Genomic DNA, 17,205 nt, shown 5'->3' with positions numbered 1-17,205 from the left:
GCTATTCAGACTGGAATATGTTCCGGGATTCCTCCAATGGCATTGAGGAGTACACCACATCTGTCATTGGCTTCATCAATAAGTGCATCGATGATGTCGTCCCCACAGTGACCGTACGTACATACCCCAACCAGAAGCCATGGATTACAGGCAGCATCCGCGCTGAGCTAAATGCTAGAGCTGCCACTTTCAAAGAGCGGGACTCTAACCCGGAAGCTTATAAGAAATCCTGCTATGCCCTCCGAACCATCAAACAGGCAAAGAATCAATACAGGACTAAGATCGAGTCGTACTACACCTCTCCCTGTCCGAGTCTGTAATACCAACATGTTTCAAGCAGACCACCATAGTGCCTGTGGCCAAGAAAACTAAGGTAACCTGCCTAAATGACTACCGACCCGTAGCACTCACATCTGTAGCCATGAAGTGCTTTGAAAGGCTGGTCATAGCTCCCATCAACACCATCATCCCAGAAACCCTAGACCCATTCTAATTTGCATACCGCCCCAACAGATCCACAGATGATGCAGTCTCTATTGCACTCCACACTGCCCTTTCCCACCTGGACAAAAGGAACACCTATGTGAGAATGCTATTCATTGACTACAGCTCAGCGTTCAACACCAAAGTGCCATCAAAGCTCATCAATAAGTTAAGGACCCTGGGAATAAACACTTCCCTCTGCAACTGGATTTTGGACTTCCTGACGGGCCGCCCCCAGGTGGTAGGTAACAACAAATCCGCCACGCTGATCCTCAACATAGTGGTCTCTCAGGGGTGCGTGCACAGCCCCCTCCTGGACTCCCTGTTCACTCATGACTGCACGGCTTGGCACGACTCCAACACCATCATTAAATTTGCCGATGATACAACAGTGGTAGGCCTGATCACCGACAACAACAAGACAGCCTATAGGGAGGAGGTCAGAGACCTGGCCGTGTGGTGCTAGGACAAAAACCTCTCCCTCAACATGATCAAGACAAAGGAGATGATTGTGGACTACAGGAAAAAGAGGACCGAGCACACCCCCATTCTCATTGATGGGGCTGCAGTGGAGAAGATCGAGAGCTTCAAGTTCCTTGGTGTCCACATCACCAACAAACTAACATGGTCCAAGCTCACCATGACAGTCGTGAAGCGGGCATGACAAAACCTATCCCCCCTCAGGAGACTGAAAAGATTTGGCATGGGTCCTCAGATCCTCAAAAGGTTCTACAGCTGCACCATCGAGAGCATCCTGACTGGTTGCATCACTGCCTGGTATGGCAACTGCTCAGCCTCCGACTGCAAGGCACTTCAGAGGGTATTGCGTATGGCCCAGTACATCACTGGGGTCAAGCTTCCTGCCATCCAGGACCTCTAAACCAGGCGGTGTCAGAGGAAGGCCCTAAAAATTGTCAAAGACTCCAGGCACCCTAGACATAGACTGTTCTCTCTGCTACCACAGGGCAAGCAGTACCGGAGCGCCAAGTCTAGGTCCAAGAGGCTTCTAAACAGCTTCTACCCCAAAGCCATAAGACTCCTGCACATCTAGTCAAATGGCTACCCAGACTTTTTGCATTGCCCCCCCTCCCTCCCCTCTTCACACCACTGCCACTCTCTGTTGTCATCTATGCATAGTCACTTTAATTAACTCTACCTACATGTACATACTACCTCAACTAACCGGTGCCCCCGCACATTGACTCTGTACCGGCAGCCACCTGTATATATTGTTATTTTATTTTTTACTGCTGCTCTTAATTACTTGTTACATTTATCTCTTATTCTTATCCATATATTTTTTAACTGCACTGTTGGTTAGGGGCTCGAAAGTAAGCATTTCACTGTAAGGTCTATACCTGTTGTATTCGGCACACGTGACTAATACAATTTGATTTGATGACATAGATGTTTTATTGATGGCTATAATTAGGTTGAGTGTATTTATACCTGTCAGGGACTGAACACATAATTAACACACCAGTTAAATACACTGACGTGAGAAGGAACCAGGGATCCATCCAGAGTTAATCATTAAATACTACTTCCTCTCTCTCCCACATCTCTTCTCTCATATCACTCTTCCTTCTGCATCTCTCTCCCTTTTCTCTCTGTCCCCCTTTCTCTCTCACTCCCATCTGTCTCTCTCTCACACTCATCTCTCTCTCTCTCTCTCTCACAACACACAGTCCAACCTCTCTCTCTCTCTGTGCAGTCAGTAGAGCAGCGGTGGTGTGTAATATTAGAGAGGTTAATTAGTCTATCATACTGGAACATGATCAGGCTCTAATAACTCTCTCAAACCCCAGCCCCAGCCTCATCCCCACAGTACTGCTGCTGGATGTGCCAGGACCTCACTCCCTCCTTCTCTCCAGCCCTCTGGAGAACAGAACCGCCTCATGCAAAGACAACATGAGGTTGAAACTGAGCTGCACTTCCTAACCTCCTGCCCAATGTATGACCATATTAGAGACACATATTTCCCTCAGATATCTACTGGGTGAAATACCACAGTGTGCCATCACAGCAGCAAGATTTGTGACCTGTTGCCAAAAGAAAAGGGCAACCAGTGAATAACAAACACCATTGTAAATACAGCCTATATTTATGTTTATTTATTTCCCCCCTTGTACTTTAACAATTTGCACATCATTACAACACTGTATATAGACATAATATGACATTTGAAATGTCTTTATTCTTTTGGAACTTTTGTGAGTGTAATGTTTACCATGCATTTTGTATAGTTTATTTCACTTTTGTTTATTATCTATATCACTTGCTTTGGCAATGTTAACATATGGTTCCCATACCAATAAAGTCCTTAAATTTAAATTTAATTTAGAGAGAGAGAAAGGTTGTTATGAGAAGAGAAGCGTTTTTTTTATTGTCTACTAACCTCTGGACTGCAGTGTGAGCCCAACCCCCAGCCATCTCAATCAGAGGACAGCGGCTATAACTGCAGAGTGGAGATCACTGAGGCAAGACAACCACATCAACTAACACTGGTGACACACAGGACCACACACACACACACACACACACACACACACACACACACACACACACACACACACACACACACACACAGAAACGTAAACACTCTCATTTATTTCCATCCGCACAGATGGGGCTTGCACCACTTTTATACTCATCAGCGTCATCACAGACGAGCATCAATCAGACGTGTGTGTGTGTGTGTGTGTGTGTTGGGGGGGGGGTGTTTTCACTGATTATAATCGACACCACTTTCTCTTCCTGAAGCCTCCGAGCTAAGTTTCATAACCCCGCTGCATTTTGTGGTAAAGTGTGTGTGTGTGTGTGTGTGTTTGTGCATGCATTGTCCCAGCATGTGGTTGATTGATATACTATTTTTCTGCCCCTCAGCAGGTTAACACACAGAGACACACGTCACTCTGAATAACAATGAAGGCAATGATCCTGATATGAATATTAACACATTAACATCCCCTGTAAGGGTCTGCATGTTAGAGGAGGGTTATTTTGGCTGAGAGGTAAAGATACTGAATCTCACCACACATCTTAATAACAGTATCAGATTCTGACCACACATCAAACCTTACAGAATGTGCTGATAATCAGATATCTCTGGTCCCACAGGCACCTGCATCCCACATCACACTATATCTGGCCCAACAGGCACCTGCATCCCACTACCTCTGGTACCACAGGCTCCTACGTCCCACATCACACTATCTCTGGTCCCACAGGCTCCTACATACCACATCACACACAGATAACACTCTATCAGCCACTAGACAAGCATGATATGGCTGTATAATACTCATTCACCTTCTGCAGTGCACTGGATGACAACTGTAGATACTAATTCATGTACCTATCAGATGCTAGTTCATGTTCCTTTCAGATGCTAGTTCATCTTCCTTTCAGATGCTAGTTCGAGTTAGTTCCAAGATGGCGTAGCAGTTGGACGTGTGTTTTGTCTTGTCCCTTGTAAATATCGGTTTCCTCGGTTTTTTTCGTATATATTTTAATCTCACTTTACATCTACGGACTGAATACTCTCCTGCAACCCGCCTCACCCAATCTGGTACAGATCTGCTATTTTTATACTTTAGAACCGGAAACCCCATCAGATGCTAGCAAGCTAACCAGCTACTAGCTAGTAGTCAGTTAGCCACTGGTAGCGGTCTTCAACGTTAACTCGGACACCAGCCAGCCTCAGCTCGGTCAATACCTGTCAGTCTACACAGCGTGATATCAACCCAGAGCATATCGGACTGCTTTTTCTCTACCACATCTCCGGATTCTTACCGCATGCTCTGAACCTTTACACCGGAGCATCGCAGCTAGCTAGCTGCAATCTGAGTGGCTACTCCTGACTAATGTTTCTGCCCCGAAGCAAGCACCAGTTAGCCCTGAGCTAGCCTTGAGCTAGGCCCATCTCCTGGCCAGCCGAAGAGGTCCACCAGATAATCTCTTGGGCTACAATACCTCTTTTGCCATTTGGCCCTCCCCTTTACTGCCAACACGGAGCCCCGCCGATCCATCATGACTGGTCTGCTGACGTAATCGTCCAAGGTGATTTCAACAGGCTCTTATGTTTCGACATCGTTGAAGGCCCATCTGCTAGCCCCGGCCCGCTAGCTGTCTGAATCGCCATGTCTCCAGCGAGTCTAGCGTAGTAGCAACTACTGAATCGGCTCCCTGACTCACCTATTGCTTCTCATTGGACTCTATGATCACTCGGCTACACATGCCTCTCCCTAATGGCAATACGCCTTGTCTATTGCTGTTTTGGTTAGTGATTATTGTCTTATTTCACTGTAGAGCCCCCAGCCCTGCCCAATATGACTTAGATAGCCCTTTTGTCCCACTCCCCACACATGCGGTGACCTCACCTGGCTTAACTGGTGCCTATAGAGACAAAACCTCTATCATCGTCACTCAATGCCTACGTTTACCACCAGTGTACTCACATCCTACCATACCGTTGTCTCTACATTATGCCTTGAATCTTTTCTTCCACGCCCAGAAATCTTCTCCTTTTACTCTCTGTTCCGAACACACTGGACAACCAGTTCTAATAGCCTTCAGCCGTACCCTTATCCTACTCCTCCTCTGTTCCTCTGGTGATGTAGAGGTTAATCCAGGCCCTGCAGTCCCCAGCACCACTCCCATTCCCCAGGCGCTCTCATTTGTTGACTTCTGTATCCGTAAAAGCCTTGGTTTCATCCACGTTAACATCAGAAGCCTCCTCCCTAAGTTTGTTTTATTCACTGCTTTAGCACACTCCGCCAACCCTGATGTCCTAGCCGTGTCTGAATCCTGGCTTAGAAAGGCCACCAAAAATCCTGAGATTTCCATCATCAACTACAACAATTTCCGACAAGATAGAACTGCCAAAGGGGGCGGAGTTGCAATCTACTGCAGGGATAGCCTGCAGAGTTCTGTCATACTATCCAGGTCTGTGCCCAAACAATTCGAGCTTCTACTTTTAAAAATCCACCGTTCCAGAAACAAGTCTCCCAACGTTGCCGCTTGTTATAGACCCCCCTCAGGCCCCAGCTGTGCCCTTGACACCGTATGTGAATTTATTGCCCCCCCATCTATCTTCAGAGTTCATACTGTTAGGTGACCTAAACTGGGATATGCTTAACATCCCGGCCATCTAAGCTAGATGCCCTCAATCTCACACAAATTATCAAGGAACCTACCAGGTACAACCCTAAATCCGCAACCATGGGACCCCTCTTAGATATCATCCTGACCAACTTGCCCTCTAAATACACCTCTGCTGTCTTCAACCAGGATCTCAGCGATCACTGCCTCATTGCTGTGTGTCCATAATGGGTCTGCGGTCAAATGACCACCCATCATCATTGTCAAACTCTCCCTAAAACACTTCATCGAGCAGGCCTTTCCAATCGACCTGGCCAGGGTATCCTGGAAGGTTATTGACCTCATCCCATCAGTAGAGGATGCCTGGTTACTCTTTAAAAGTGCTTTCCTCACCATCTTAAATAAGCATGCCCCATTTAAAAAATGTAGAACTAAGAACAGATATAGCCCTTGGTTCACCCCAGACTTTAATGCCTTTGACCAGCACAAAAACATCCTGTGGCGTTCTGCATTAGCATCGAATAGCTCCTGCATATGCAACTTTTCAGGGAAGTCAGGAACCAATATACACAGTTAGTAAGGAAAGCTAATGCTAGCTTTTTCAAACAGAAGTTTGCATCCTGTAGCACTAATTCCCAAAAGGTTGGGGACACTGTAAAGTCCATGGAGAGTAAGAGCACCTCCTCCCAACTACCCAGTGCACTGAGGCTAGGAAACACTGTTACCACGGATTAAATCTACGATAATCGATAATTTCAATAAGCATTTTTCTACGGCTAGCCATGCTTTCCACCTGGCTACCTCTACCCCGGCCAACAGCTCTGCACCCCCTGCAACAACTTGCCCAAGCCCCCCTCCCCCCCCGCTTCTCCTTCAACCAAATCCAGACAGCTGATGTTCTGAAAGAGCTGCAGAATCTGGATCCCTTCAAATCAGCTGGGCTAGATAATCTGGACGTTCTCTTTCTAAAATTATCCGGCTAAATTATTGCAACCACTATTACTAGCCTGTTCAACATCTCTTTCGTATCGTCTGAGATCCACAAAGATTGGTCAGCTGCCGCGTTAATCCCCCTCATCAAAGGGGGAGACACTCCAGACCCAAACTGTTATAGACCTATATCCATCCTGCCCTGCCTTTCTAAAATCTTCAAAAGCCAAGTTAACAAACAGGTCACCAAACATTTAGAATCCAACCGTACCTCCTCCACTATGCAATCTGGTTTCCGAGCTGGTCATGGGTGCACCTCAGCCATGCTCAAGGTCCTAACGATATTATAACCACCATCGATAAAATACAGGACTGTGCAGACGTCTTCATCAACCTGGCCAAGGCTTTTGACTCTGTCAATCACCACATTCTTATCGGCAGGCTCAATAGCCTTGGTTTCTCAAATGACTTCCTCGCCTGGTTCTCCAACTACTTCTCAGACAGAGTTCAGTGTGTCAAATCGGAGGGCCTGTTGTCCGGACCTCTGGCAGTCTCTATTGGGTGCCACAGGGTTAAATTCTCAGCCTGACTTTTCTCTGTATATATCAATGATGTCGCTCTTGCTGCTGGTGATTCTCTGATCTACCTCTACGCAGATGACACCATTCTGTATACATCTGGCCCTTCTTTGGACACTGTGTTAAAACAAACCTCTAAACGAGCTTCAATGCCATACAACAATCCTTCTGTGGTCTCCAACTGCTTTATGCTAGTAAAACTAAATGCATGCGGGCGGCTGCCCGCACTCGCCCGACTAGCATCACTACTCTGGACAGTTCTGACTTAGACTATGTTGACAACTACAAATACCTAGTTGTCTGGTTAGACTGTGAACTCTCCTTCCAGACTCACATTAAGCATCTTCAATCCAAAATTAATCTTGAATCGGCTTCCTATTTCGCAACAAAGCATCCTTCACTCATGCTGCTAAACATACCCTCGTAAAACTGACTATCCTACCAATTCTTGACTTCGACGATGTCATTTCCAAAAATATCCTCCAACACTACTCAGCAAACTAATGTATTCTATCACAGTGCCATCCATTTTGTCACCAAAGCCCCCTGTAGCACCCACCACTGCGACCTGTATGCTCTCGTTGGCTGGCCATCGCTACAAATTTGTCACCAAACACACTGGCTCCAGGTCATCTATAAGTCTTTGCTAGGTAAAGCCCCACCTTATCTCAGCTCACTGGTCACCATAGCAACACCCAGCCGTAGCACATGATCCAGCAGGTATATTTCACTGGTCCTCCCCAAAGCCATCACTTCCTTTGACCGCCTTTCCTTTCAGTTCTCTGCTACCAATGACTGGAACAAATGGCAAAAAATCACTGAAGCTGGAGATTTATATCTCCATCTCTAACTTTAAGCATCAGCTGTCAGAGCAGCTTACCGATCACTGTACCTGCACACAGCCAATCTGTAAATAGCACTCCCAACTACCTCATCCCCATATTGTTATTTATCTTCTTGTTCTTTTGCATCCCAGTATCTCTGCTTGTTCATCATCATCTGCACATCTATCACTCCAGTGTTAATGCTAAATTGTAATAATTTCGCCTCTATGGCTTATTTATTGCCTTACCTCCCTAATCTTCTACATTTGCACACACTGTACATATATTTTCTATTGTGTTATTGACTGTACGTTTGTTTACGTGTAACTATGTGTTATTGTTTTTGTCGCACTGCTTTGCTTTATCTTGGCCAGGTCGCAGTTGTAAATGATAACTTGTTCTCAACTCGCCTACCTGGTTAAATAAAGGTGAAATAAAAATAAATAAAAATAAAAATGCTGATGCCTGAAGTGCTACTGCAGTGTCTCAGAAAGTTGACATTTTGGAGACAGAGCCTGTGTTTTCTTTTTGACAGTCACTCTATTTAGTTCTCTCTCATCTCGAGTTCTAATGTTCTCTCTGATGGACTAAGTTTTAATGTTCTGTTCTCTGTGTTTCTAGGGATGGACTATGTTTTAATGTTCTGCTCTCTCTCTTTGGTTCTAGGGGTGGACTAAGTTAGAATGGACTGTTCTATTTCTGTGGTTCTCGGGATGGACTAAATTACATGAGTTCTCTCTGTCTGATCTGCGGGCTGGCTTTGAGATCATCGACCATCTGTTTAAAGGTGGTAAGGTGTTCCAGTGGGAGTTTGTCCATGGTCTGTTGGAGAGTGCCATCTATGGAGGCAGGATAGCCTTCTACCTGGAACAGTTCTTCTCCTCATGCCTCCTCTCCGATTCAGCCAATCACAGCCAAAGCAGCAAGAGAGGCCACGCCTTTCCCTCGCAGATCAGCCTGCCCAACTCCTGCTCCATACCGTCATTGAAAATAAGAATTTGTTCTTAACTGACTTGCCTAGTTAAATAAAGGTAAATAAAAAAACTGGTGAGACTATTCATACATACACACCTCACACACACCATCTCTGTCAGTCGTGTAACTCCGTGGTGTGTGTGTGTGTGTGTGTTTTCAGGACTATTGCGGTGTGATAGAGAATCTTCCAGAAAACGATTGGCCAGCATTCTTTGGCCTGCCTGCCAACATCGAACGTTCCTCCCAGAAAATCATCAGCTCTCAGGTACAGCTACCCACACACACATATGCACACATGTGCGCGCGCACATACACACACATCATCAACTCTCAAGTGGGGATACATTCTCACACACAGAGGGTGCACCTGTGTCCCATAACTCAGACGTTTGAGGAAGAGGATAGTGCCCCTCCCCTGTCAACACAGACGCCTCTCCCCTGCCCTCATGCCCTTTGACCCCACTGGCAGGCTTCTGTTTTCCACAGGAAAGCCACCAATCACACTCTCTCCTCCCAGAGTTTATTTGGCTGCAAGACATCCCTCATCCACCTTCAGTTCTCTCTGTCTCAGGCCTGTTTGATGTCTGGAATGTCCCTAATCAGCACATTGTCTCCCTGCACTTCTAACCCTGGATATCCACACACTCCCACAGGCCTCGGACACACACACAACACAATCACCCACACTCTCCCACACTCATGCACTCTCTCACACAGTCAAGGCCAGACAGACAGACAGACAGACAGACAGACAGACAGACAGACAGACAGACAGACAGGAAGGAAGGCTAGGCTAGGCTAGGCTAGGCTAGGCTAGGCTAGGCTAGGCTAGGCTACTGGAGAGAACTCAGGGGCCTCATACACGTCTGGAGGAAAAAAGGAGAGGCTTTATAAATTGACACACAAACACTGCAGCTATATTGTGTCCAGCGCTGTGTTCCACATGGCAGCCATTTTGGGCCGTCCCTGTGCTCTGTGCTCTCTGCCTGTCAGCAGGGGCTATTTGAGGGTCAATTAAAGGACTAATTACTCAGCCAATAAAAGAGATGATTGCTCTCCCAGATTGAGAGGGGAAATTGTTCCGACATGCTGTATGACACGGCACTTATTGCTGCTAAATCTGGAGCAGTGTGTTATTGGCTGATTCTCCACCTCTTCCTCTGAGCCCTAAAGTACCATTATAGCTGCTTTGGCTCTGATTTCTTTCTCTGTATCTACCTCTTTCTCTCCCTCTCCCTCTCTCCTTCTCTCCATTTCTCTCTCCCTCTCTCCTTCTCTTCATTTCTCTCTCCCTCTCTCCATTTCTCTCTCCTTCTCTCCATTTCTCTCTTCTTCTCTCCATGTCTCTCTCCTTCTCTCCATGTCTCTCTTCTTCTCTCCATTTCGCTCTTCTTCTCGTAATTTCTCTCCTTCTCTCCATGTCTCTCTTCTTCTCTCCATTTCTCTCTTCTTCTCTCCATTTCGCTCTCCTTCTTTCCATTTCTCTCTCCTTCTCTCTGATGTCTCTCTAACTCATGGACGTTTGGGCATGTGGTTTGCAAATTTGGATTGCCATTTTGTCCAATATTTCATGTTTGTCTGGCTTTGCCACATCTGTAGAACTGGAGATAGAAGCATAATATTCCTGTATAAAGTCCTTTTCTCACCAATTGTGTTGTGATCTTTTCGTCAGAACTCCCAAAAAATCCAGATTCTGATTTTGACGCACTAAACCATTCACATGAAGTCCGATGCATTTGTTCCTCCACTTATCCGCAAAATGTGCATAACATCACCAAAGCTGATGCGATAATTCCCAGTGACAATATATTTTTCAAAGTGGCTAGATAGGACGCAGTAATGAGAGAAAAATCATATACTACTGGAAAAATGACATGCTACTGGAAATATTAGGTTGAATTATGAAATGATCTTGGCTTTTCCATGTACCCCGTTTAAGACAGGAAACACAAAAATGGTACCTGGTGTCATTCCTCGCACGTACACTAACCGTTCATGATGCTAACCCATCATGACATCAAGACGCTAACCCATCATGACGCCAACCCATCATGACGTCATGACGCTAACCCATCATGACATCAAGACGCTAACCCATCATGACATCAAGACGCTAACCCATCATGATGCTAACCCATCATGACATCAAGACGCTAACCCATCATGATGCTAACCCATCATGACATCAAGACGCTAACCCATCATGATGCTAACCCATCATGACATCATGATGTATACCCATCATGACATCATGACGCCAACCCATCATAACATCATGACGCTAACCCATCATGACATCAAGACGCTAACCCATCATGACATCAAGACGCCAACCCATCATAACATCATGACGCTAACCCATCATGACATCAAGAGGCTAACCCATCATGACATCAAGACGCTAACCCATCATGACATCATGACGCCAACCCATCATGACATCAAGACGCTAACCCATCATGACATCATGACACTAACCCATCATGACGTATACCCATCATGACATCATGACATTAACCCATCATGACATCATGACGTTAACCCATCATGACATCATCACACTAAACCATCATGACATCAAGACGCTAACCCATCATGACATCATGACACTAACCCATCATGACGTATACCCATCATGACATCATGATGCCAACCCATCATGACATCACGACGCTAACCCATCATGACATCATGATGCCAACCCATTATGACATCATGACGCTAACCCATCATGACATCAAAACGTTAACCCATCATGACATCATGACGCTAACCCATCGTGACGTTAACCCATCATGACATCGTGATGCCAACCCATTATGACTTCATGACGCTAACCCATCATGACATCATGACGCTAACCCATCATGACATCATGATGCCAACCCATCATGACATCATGACGCCAACCCATCATGACATCATGACACTAACCCATCATGACATCAAAACGTTAACCCATCATGACATCATGACGCTAACCCATCGTGACGTTAACCCATCATGACATCATGACGCTAACCCATCATGACATCAAGACGCTAACCCATCATCACATCAAGATGCTAACCCATCATGACATCATGACGCTAACCCATCATGACATCAGGATGCTAACCCATCATGACATCAAGACGCTAACCCATCATGACATCATGACATCAAGACGCTAACCCATCATGACATCATGACGCCAACCCATCATGATGCTAACCCATCATGACATCATGACGCTAACCCATCATGACATCAAGATGCTAACCCATCATGACATCAAGACGCTAACCCATCATGACATCATGACGCTAACCCATCATGACATCAAGATGCTAACCCATCATGACATCAAGATGCTAACCCATCATGACATCAAGACGCTAACCCATCATGACAACATGACGCTAACCCATCATGACGCCAGCTCATCATGACATCATGACGCTAACTCATCATGACATACTGACACTAGCCCATCATGACGCTAACCCATCATGACGTCATGATGCTAATCCATCATGACATCATGACACTAACCCATCATGACGCTTGGTGACTACAGTTTTATTTGGTTAAAGAGATGAAGTCCAGACAGGCTAGGGCCTTTTTTTTAGGAAACCTACTGAATGGACATAGAGAATTAGCAAACTCATACTTATTGATAAGTGTAATTTCCAGTGGATATTGTTTTGTCTTTTAGGGTTGCCTATAGCACAGGTGGTCATCTACATTCCCTTTAGCAGGCCTGTAATATACAGTCTAGCCTACTATATAGACAATACGAATTATGCATTCACATGTTCTTTAACTTCTCATTTGGGCTACACATCTCTCTGTCCTCTTCAATGTTCCCTTCTTAAGCACTTCACACATCTATGCTGGCATCTCCACTGGCCTACCTCTACCTCCTCTCTCTATATCCTCTCTCTACCCCCTTTCTATCTCTCCCCCTCTCTATCTCCAGCCCCTCTTTCTCTCTCTACCCCCTCTCTCTAGCGCTATAATTTTTATTTTTTATTTTATTTTATTTAACTTGGCAAGTCAGTTAAGAACAAATTCTTATTTAGAATGACGGCATACCCCAGCCAAACCCGGACGATGCTGGGCCAATTCTGCACCGCCCTATGGGTCTCCCAATCACGGCCGGATGTGATAAAGCCTGGATTCGAACCAGGGACTGTAGTGATGCCTTTTGCACTAGACCGCTGTACCACTAAGGAGCCCATAATGAATAGCAATACCTGTAGTTTGAAACACATTTTGATCCATTTTTTTAAACTAATAGGTCTAGGCCTATTGGAGGAAGAAGCATCGATCGATCCTCTTGCTTGCTGAATGGCTATAAAATTGACTACAGCATTGGCAAAGGACTGGCGGGGAAGTTTAAATGGGGAGTAGCTCTGGTGTGAGGTGATCACATTGGCTAAATGTATACATTGCTGCACTGATGCATTTCAAATATAAAAAACAGGCAGAGAGACATTAATTAATTCATTCACACAAGAACCCACAGACCTGTCCGTCACAGTGAGTGGCCTGTCAGTGGGAGAACACATGTCCCAGATAAGACAAAATAAATCTAACCTGTTCCGAATAAATAATTGACGGATTGCAGCACGGGGCAATTTCGCTATTGGTGTGAACAGAGTGAGAGGACAAAATGTAACTGTTTGTGTAGATAGTGTTCTAGTTCTCTGTTTGTGTAGATAGTGTTCTAGTTCTCTGTTTGTGTAGATAGTGTTCTAGTTCTCTGTTTGTGCAGATAGTGTTCTAGTTCTCTGTTTGTGTAGATAGTGTTCTAGTTCTCTGTTTGTGTAGATAGTGTTCTAGTTCTCTGTTTGTGTAGATGGTGTTCTAGTTCTCTGTTTGTGTAGATAGTGTTCTAGTTCTCTGTTTGTGTAGATAGTGTTCTAGTTCTCTGTTTGTGTAGATAGTGTTCTAGTTCTCTGTTTGTGCAGATAGTGTTCTAGTTCTCTGTTTGTGTAGATAGTGTTCTAGTTCTCTGTTTGTGTAGATAGTGTTCTAGTTCTCTGTTTGTGTAGATAGTGTTCTAGTTCTCTGTTTGTGTAGATAGTGTTCTAGTTCTCTGTTTGTGTAGATAGTGTTCTAGTTCTCTGTTTGTGTAGATGGTGTTCTAGTTCTCTGTTTGTGTAGATAGTGTTCTAGTTCTCTGTTTGTGTAGATAGTGTTCTAGTTCTCTGTTTGTGTAGATAGTGTTCTAGTTCCCTCTTTGTGTAGATAGTGTTCTAGTTCCCTGTTTGTGTAGATAGTGTTCTAGTTCCAATTGAGTAGAACGTGTTCTAGTTCCCTCTTTGTGAAGATAGTGTTCTAGTTCTCAGTTTGTGTAGAAAGTGTTCTAGTTCCCTGTTTGTGTAGATAGTGTTCTAGTTCTCTGTTTGTGTAGATAGTGGTCTAGTTCTTGGTTTGTGTAGAAAGTGTTCTAGTTCCCTGTTTGTGTAGATAGTGTTCTAGTTCTCTGTTTGTGTAGATGGTGTTCTAGTTCCCTGTTTGTGTAGATAGTGTTCTAGTTCCCTGTTTGTGTAGATAGTGTTCTAGTTCCCTGTTTGTGTAGATAGTGTTCTAGTTCCCTGTTTGTGTAGATAGTGTTCTAGTTCTCAGTTTGTGTAGAAAGTGTTCTACTTCCCTGTTTGTGTAGAGTGTTCTAGTTCTCTGTTTGTGTAGATAGTGTTCTAGTTCCCTATTTGTGTAGATAGTGTTCTAGTTCTCTGTGTAGAAAGTGTTCTAGTTCTCTGTTTGTGTAGATAGTGTTCTTGTTCTCTGTGTAGATAGTGTTATAGGTCCCTGTTTGTGTAGATAGTGTTCTAGTTCTGTTTGTGTAGATAGTGTTCTAGTTCCCTATTTGTGTAGATAGTGTTCTAGTTCTCTGTGTAGAAAGTGTTCTAGTTCTCTGTTTGTGTAGATAGTGTTCTAGTTCTCTGTTTGTGTAGATAGTGTTCTTGTTCTCTGTTTGTGTAGATGGTGTTCTAGTTCTCTGTTTGTGTAGATAGTGCTCTTGTTCTCTGTTTGTGTAGATAGTGTTCTAGTTCTCTGTTTGTGCAGATAGTGTTCTAGTTCCCAGGACAGATCTACAGTACAGTACTGCAGCAGAGATACGATTCAGTCAAACAGTGACAATCACACCTCCTGCCCTCACTCCATCCCTTCCTGCATTCCTCTTCCCTGATGACTCATTATACTGTATCAGCACTGGATAGAGAGAGGAGAGCGAGAAAGTGATCGAAAAAGAGAGAAAACATGATGGTGTTTTTTAGTGTTCTGTAAAAGTGTGTCCATATAGAAAGTGAGTCCCTGCTTCAGGCTGTATACATTCCTGCTTCACCAACACAGTGGCACAACATTATCAGTACATCTAACATTTTATATTCACCATTCACTCTCTCTCTAAGATCCCTCTGTGCTGCTACACATGTCATTTCCTGGTAAATGTCCTCATTGTGACTATTGTGTTGGCAGCCGGTCGTCCTCCAGCTGGACCCAGTGGTGGACGTTGTTGTTGCAGACACCGGCTGATGTAACCAACAGAAATGATGCATCCCTCACGCACACAGGACAGATACCGACAAATAGGCCTGGTCACTCTCTCTCTCTCTCTCTCTCTCTCTCTCTCTCTCTCTCTCTCTCTCTCTCTCTCTCTCTCTCTCTCTCTCTCTCTCTCTCTCTCACTCACTCACTCACTCACTCACTCACTCACTCACTCACTCACTCACTCACTCACTCACTCACTCACTCACTCACTCACTCACTCACTCATTGTCTTTCAATGAAATGTGCTTTATTGGCATGATGTAACAATGTACATATTGCCGAAGCTGACTTTGAAGATTTAAAACATTCACATAATTATAATAATAATAATCAAGATTGTCAATGGGAAAATCAGTAACAACAATAATCGAAGGTTAAAATAACCGTACATTGAACAATAACAATGGCATAGAGGACATGTGCAGGTTGGTTGGTGTGTCAGACACTGTCCCTCACCTTATGGCAGGCAGTAATGTAGTGGGCTGCCAACTCACATCTCTCTGCGTCCTCCCCAAACATGATTGGTAGTCTCTCTCTCTCTATATATAAATAATACACAGTTGAAGTCAGAAGTTTACTTACACCTTAGCCAAAAACATTTAAACTCAGTTTTTCACAATTCCTGACATTTAATCCTAGTAAACATTCCCTGTCTCAGGTCAGTTAGGATCACCACTTTATTTTAAGAATGTGAAATAATAGTAGAGGGAATTATTTATTTCAGCTTTTATTTCATCACATTCCCAGCGGGTCAGAAGTTTACATACACTCAATTAGTAGATGGTAGGATTGCCTTTAAATTGTTTAACTTGGGTCAAACGTTTCGGGTAGCCTTCCACAAGCTTCCCACATTAAGTTGGGTGAATTTTGGCCCATTACTCCTGACAGAGCTGGTGTAACTGAGTCAGGATTGTAGGCCTGGTTGCTCGCACATGCTTTTTCAGTTCTGCCCACTGTCACGATTCCCACCGACGGTGGCGCCCCCTCCTGCTCGGGTGGCGCTCGGCGGTCGTCGTCACTGGCCTATTAGCTGCCACTGATTCCCTTTTTTGTTTTCCCCCCTTTTGTGATTGTGTGCACCTGTTCGTAGTGGGGGTGATTAGCGGGGCTATAAGTATTAGCTGGTCCACCTTCTCATTGTGCGGGATTGTCATTCCTGTTTGTGTGCTTGTGTTTTCGCTTGTGCGTTAGTTTTGCGCCGCATGTGTTTTCCCCTGTGTTTGGGGCACTTTGTTTTGTGTGCGCGCTATTCGCTGTTTGGGGTGGCTTGTGTGTGTTCGCCTCTTGACCCATTAAAAAGCCACTACCCTGTGCTCGCTGCTTCCTATGTTTTGATTCCTCACTCACGACGCCCGAGCCTTACAGAATCCCGCACCACAATACTATGGAGTCAGCAGGAGCAGCGGCCAACCCCCTTCCCTCGATGGAGGAACGCGTGCTCCACCACACTACTGTCCTCCACCGAATCGAATCCGCAATGGATCAGATGATGGAGAGGATGGACCGATGGGAGAGGAGTGGTCTCCCCTCTCCACCTCAGGCTCCTCCGACGCAGCCACCTCCGCCTCCCACTGCGTCTGGCTCTGGCGCGCTTCGTCTGGCGCTCCCGAGGGAGTATGATTGAGCGGCGGCTGGGTGCCAGGGATTTCTGCTCCAGCTCGAGCTGTACCTGGCCACCGTCAGACCTGCTCCCTCGGGAGAGGAGAGCGTGAGTGCCCTCGTTTCCTGCCTGACGGGCCGAGCTCTGGAGTGGGCCAATGCTGTCTGGA

General features: G+C 45.2%; 1 pseudogene; it reads left to right on the top strand.

The window, feature by feature from the left end:
• LOC115163901 (cytoplasmic dynein 2 heavy chain 1-like) overlaps positions 1 to 15,421 on the top strand; it is a 127,467-nt pseudogene extending 112,046 nt beyond the window's left edge.
• The last annotated feature ends 1,784 nt before the right edge of the window (positions 15,422 to 17,205 follow it).

Source organism: Salmo trutta, chromosome 26 (genome assembly GCF_901001165.1).
Source record: "Salmo trutta chromosome 26, fSalTru1.1, whole genome shotgun sequence".
NCBI lineage: Eukaryota > Metazoa > Chordata > Actinopteri > Salmoniformes > Salmonidae > Salmo > Salmo trutta.
This window is presented reverse-complemented; position numbering and strand designations above follow the sequence as displayed.